The sequence below is a fragment of the Perca fluviatilis genome, chromosome 21 (assembly GCF_010015445.1).
Source record: "Perca fluviatilis chromosome 21, GENO_Pfluv_1.0, whole genome shotgun sequence".
In the NCBI taxonomy this organism is placed as follows: Eukaryota; Metazoa; Chordata; class Actinopteri; order Perciformes; family Percidae; genus Perca; species Perca fluviatilis.
The window spans coordinates 18,527,701-18,533,984 of NC_053132.1; positions in this window are offsets into that span (position 1 = coordinate 18,527,701).

Genomic DNA, 6,284 nt, shown 5'->3' on the forward strand with positions numbered 1-6,284 from the left:
AATGGGGTCTGTGATGCCACTGAGAAAAAGGGTCAGCTGCTGGTAAATTGTGGGTAAATCAGGGCTTCGCTGGGCTCGGCTGTGTGGAATTGACAGATGGAGGATGAGTTCCCAGGGAGCCAGACCTGCTACAAATAGCTCAGTGTGCACTCTCTCCTGGGCACACATACATGCAAACCTGAAAGGAGCTTGGAACAAGAAGACAAGTTCTAACAAACACCCACACAGACAAATACATGGAAAACAAGTACATGGATGTTCTACAGTGATGCTTTAAGACTACTCAAGTGGGCTTCAATTAACCTTTGGCTTACGCAATGGACAATGAGACACACATACAACCAGAGAGTGGTATGAACTTGTCATCATCATCCTCACGTCTCGGTACTACATGACAAGATGTGATTTGTGTTTTTGGCTTGTTATGACTTTGTTTGATTTAATGTCCTGTGCACAATGCTGTGACCAGTCCCCTTCTTTGTTCTAACTTTGAGTGATCCACAGGAACTGTCCACTCACATTGTAGTTGAGCCATCAAGGTTAGAGGAACAGAGAGACAAGGGAACACGTACAGTAGCTCGGATGAAATCACGTTGTTCCTGCTGACTCTGAACTGCTCTCCCTGTCCTCGTTCTGCCATTTAAAGTGAGCTAATTTGCAAGAAATGCAGAGGATTTCATAGAATATCAACCAGTTTAATTAGAACTACATGTCCTTTTTGTATGTCCATTCCCCCATTTCCTTTGCTCTAAAGATGGACAAGGCTTTATTCATAATGATAAAACACTCTCTCAGTCTTTTACTGGATGATTAACAAGCAGTCCTCCATACAGGTGGTCGTGCCTGCATAAAATAAATGAGCTTGATGTTTCGAAGGTCTTTTTGCTGTGTGAAACCAGCTCTAAAAATATCAGCTATGAAAACACAAAGGGAGTCCGAGAGCGCCTGTATACATAATCTGTTCAGCAGAGAGGTTTAATTTGTGTCATGAGTGACAGCATCTGTTATAATGAACTGCGCCAAGACACAGAGTCACACAGGAAAGAGGAGGCACAAACGGAACATCAGGTGATCGGCCATCTCTACATCTAAACATTACCTCATTTAGTAGTAACATTGTGTTGAAGCTCACTGTGACTTAAATAAAAACAAATAACCTAAGTTTTCTCATAGACATTAAGGGCCCTAGTTTAACGATCTAAGTGCACGGCGTGAAGCACATGGCACAGGTGCGTTTAGGATGTGTCCAAATCCACCTTTGCTAGTTTGGCGGTGGTGTGCCGGGCGCATGGTTCAAAAGGGTTGTACTTCATTGTGTCTTCATTAATTCATAGGTGTGTTTTGGGCGTAACATGCAATAAACCAATCAGTGTCATCTCCCATTCCCTTTAAAAGCCAGGCGTGTTTGTACCTTGGCACATTGCTATTATGATGGTGGATTTGCACCATAATATTTGTATTTGTAATCTTTGCATGTTTGTGTGCTGCTGCCCTTCCCTGTGTGTGTGTGTAACAAGCATAGTGTGTGCGCGCTGTGCATACGCCTAGGCACATTTGACTAGTTTGCTGTTAAAATAACAATGAAATGCTGCGTTATTGACTTTAGACCATGTTTTTGTTGGTCAATGGCGCGATCACTTCCCGCTGCCTCAAGATGGCAATACGCCAAGAATTCACCTGAACACACCTCCCTGTAAGACCAGCACGCCCATGGGGCGCAAAGATGGGCACAGGTGCATTTGCTATTTAAACGACGTGGGCGCTGGACAGGAAATTGACAACTGTGTCGGTCTTAAACTAGCAAAGACACTTGCGTCGGGCTTTACGCTGCGCTGCGCCGGGTGCAAGATAGGGCCCTAAGTGTTTTGTGTGGCTGAATTTAAAGTATCTGAATGGTTCAAATCCTAAAATTAATTGATGAGGAAACAATATTGCTTTGCACTTATAATTGTTTTTAAACATCATGAAGAGATGATTACAGTGCTCAGCACCATGTGTTGCATTTGTTCACAGTACAGCAAATTACATTTTAAAATCTTATTAAATCAACATGCAATAGGTAATTCCATGGCAATGTTTTTTTCACAAAAGGGATTCCTGTTTGTGGCACTTCATAAAACAAGTTGTGTTGTTTTCTGCATAGGTGTTGAGTGTGTTTTTATTACTTCTAATTGCTGGTGTTGGTGAAGAGGCGATATAGCCAGAATCTTCTATCCTGATATCGGTCATTTCATATCTCGATAATGATATATATCAAGATATAGCATGTTTTCAGGAAATTCAATAAATAAAGTCTATATAAAATAAGTCTATATAAATAATACTAATTTTGTATTCTCTGTGTGAATCAAATATTTTTCTTGTTTTATTAAGAACTTGCAAAATGAACATAATGAACAATGATCATCGCGTTAGAAATGATGTAGAAAAATATATAGGAGAAGACATTTTTATATCGTTTTGACGTATATCCTCATATTGCCAAGCCCTAGTAAAGGGGAGAGGTGAACATATTCAGATTGGTTAATTAAATGCAGCATTTCCACAATGTAAAAATACTCCATTACAAGTAAAGGTTCTGCATTCAGTATTGGCAGCTGAATGTACCTGGAGTATCAAAAGTTGCACAAGTAACCCTTTTGCAGAATGGCCCCTTATGGAGTGTTATATTATTTTACAGTAATAATACTGTTTACATACTATATAATACCGTACTCATTACAAGTTTTATTACTGATGCATTATTGTTTAAGGAGCATAACAACGTTATAGCTGGTTGAGCCAATTTGAACTACTTAATGTACTGTTATATATAAGCTATCATGATGTTTTCTATATAAAATCTTAAATATGCAGAGTATGTAGCTCTCAGATAAATGTAGAGGAGTAAAATGTAAAATATTTGCATCTGAAATGATGTGGCATACAAGTAGAACATGTTCTAAAAAGGAAATTCTTCAGTATAGTATAGTGCCTCAAAACTGTAATGAAGTAGAGGACTCGACTAAATGTACTTCCTCAAATGCTGAAGGGAGACGAGAGCGTTTGATCACTACAGGGATGCGCTGTCGTTTGGACAGAGGTCAGGGTTAGTGGAGGGAGATGTGGCTGTAAGGACACTGGATCCTGAGCCGATTAATTTTCTCACCCCCAGGGTATCAGTGGAAAGGCAGACAGGATCTTTTCTCAGTATGCTGTCAAGGTGAGGACACGGTAAACCATAGCCACCCAACTGCCGCCCCCAGCATTGCACCGCACAGCACATTAGGTAATGAAACTCTTGTGAAAAGCTAGGATGCAGGTTTGGAGCGAGGTAAAAAGTATATAATTGGTTTCGGTCTGTATGGAAATATTTTTTCTATCTGACATTCATCAGGTAATTTAAAAACCTAAATGATTCAGAAAGCGAAGACAATGTCTTACACTGACTCAATTTCAATAATAACCCATAACCATAACTACACACTCTCAAATAAAAGTTTGAGTGTGCTTATGTTGCTGTCACACACACCCTTGTGTCACTCGCCACCACAAATCAGCATCATTGGCGCATGAATGCTCAGATTTATCCTTTTTATTAAATTGTAGCCAGTCGGACAGTGAAAACTTCATTGATCTAAACAACTACAGCGGTTATTGTATAATGAGGCATAAACGCTTATACAACGGTGGCTAACAAGAGGTTACATTTATGCCTCAGTGAACGATACATTCTTTAAAATTCACATGCCAGCACTTGTCTGACAGTCACCATAATAGATGCAAAGACAGTGCTCAAAACTTTGTCACATGACAGTTTTCTATAAATTACTTTTTGCTAAGTTTATTGAAATTCATTATTTTCACAAGTGAGTTAAGAATTATTGCTCTGGTTCCAGCAGCTTACAGTGATTTGTAATATGCTGTATGTTGAAAGTGTCCTGATATACTATTTTAATGAACACCTGCAAGCCAATCAAAGACATTGCCTGTTATTCCGTGGTTATCCTATTATCTAAGTCAAAGCACAATGGAGGATACATCGCATGAGTGTAGGATAAGATATGAGTGATGTTATAAGGTGCAGTTGAGATGGCCATCAGATCAAACCGCCATCATTGTCCATTTCCTGAGCTCAAAGTAGCACCAGCCACCCTGAGTGAGTCGGAGAGAAAGAGAGATATTAAGTGCAGCTGTACGAGTCATTATGTAAAAGCATTAACGGTCTCTGTCCTCACATGCCATGGCTCCTGTAATAGTGTAGTCGGTGTTGTGGAATGTCTTACTATGGTGTTGTTTTCTTGAAAAAATCCATCTTCACAGTATCAAACCTGGCTGGTAATCAACTGTGGATCTGGCAAACAAACTTGACGAGGGTTTATTTTTCTATTTCCTAATGCTTCCTTAAGGTGTCAGGGGATAAGCAGTGGACAGAACATTCAGTGGTTTTGCATTGGCCCTAATGTCTAGCAGCCACATGCTGGCGATAGTGTCTGTGACAAGTCTATTTTGTTTATTTTTGTGCAACTCTAACTGATCTCAGCCCCACAAACTGCTTTATATACCCAATTAGTCCTGACTTTATGATCAGGCTGAGCAGTGAAGTTTATAAAACTACAATAGCAGACCATGAACCTGCATCACACTGATGCACAACAAAAGGTTTGTATGTGAACATAAACAATATGTGTACTTTATTATATATGTTTCTGCAAAATTGGAACTTGCTGTGGGCATCACTACTAGTAAGAAGCCACTCAGCATCATAGTCTATGTAAAACCACTTTATGTGGCATTGCAACAATGATATGAAAACAATCAGCTCTAAATGAAAGAACACAGACACTTTTATAAAACCCTCCTGGGCAGTTTTTAACTTTGAGTAAGATGTTATTTTCCACCGTCCAACCCCCCAACACACTCCAAAACATACTACACGCTAAACAACAGCCAGCTAGGCCAAAGAACAAGAAGTCCTTTTTACAACTATTTAAGCCAGTGTGTATACAGTAATATCACATTCCTAATCCCTGCTGACAAGAAATGAAGTTGCTAAATGAAATGAACAGGAATGGCTCCAAAGCCTGAAATAGCTGCATCAGACAGAAGTCTCAGAGAATAATGTAATTGGAGTGCTTAGTGACAAGCCGAGCAGGGAGGGAGGGAGGGGGAAAGATCAGAGCTCGTCTGAGCTTCCACACAATAAAAAGACACATTAGTGTGGGACAAAATGACTTGTTAAGATGAGAGGTAAAGAGGCAAAGCAAGGTTCGGTGACAGTGCGTAGCTGTGGTTTTAAAGAATCAAAATGACAGAGGGTAGTTTTTATTTATCAAATACTTCAATATAAATGTATTAACTATCATTAATAAGGTACAATAAATGAGCGTGAGCAAAGTCACATCCAATCTTTTATGCTAATCTATCACTTTCAAATACCTCCCCAAATTAATCTTTACCTAGATTAAGAAAATACACATGCTGATTTCATTAACTTTACATATTACTAACACAGCACATATTTCATATGCATTTCCCTTTGTGTGTCAAAACCCTTTAGATGCCATTTCTTGATTATAATGGAGAGAGATTGAGCTGTCAGCAGCAATGAGTCAACAGAACTCCTGTGCAGTGTCTGCCTTAGGCGAGCGTCATTGAAAAGATTAAAGGCCACAATCCTTATCACCAGAAAGATTGTGAAAAGTTTATTCTTAGAGCTCTTCTGATTAATGCAAATTACACCTTTCTGCATAACTGGCAGGAGCGGAGAGATCACACTATCTCCAACTCTCATTTTACATCACTTTCTCTTCTCAGCTGCGTTCATGACCTCAGTGTGAAACTCCTTTCTCCCATTTCCACATTAAGTCTGTATTTCAAACATCCCATATACATATGTTTTGGGGATTTTCTTTCAGTTAAACTATGGCTAAGGGTTGCATAATTTCATGCATCAATCAATAAATAAATTATTTATTTTTTGATTTTTTTTAGTTAATAATTTGAATTATTCTCCTGAAAAGACAGATTAGAAGGATTTTTTAAATGAGCCAATCGAGCACAGCTCCACATGTAGTGTTAGTTTAAAACTAATTTATTAGCATACAATAATTTACAATGTTCCCATTCAAGCAAGATCAAATTTGGATTTCAAGATTAAAGATTTAATTCCTACATTAACTCTTTAACTGCTTCTCATCTCCATTTTTCATTTTTACAACACACTGTTTCTCTGATGAGTCATGTTTACAATGGCTTTAGTATTGCCAAAGCCTTTGGTTGACCAGCAGCCGCTCTTGCTCTTC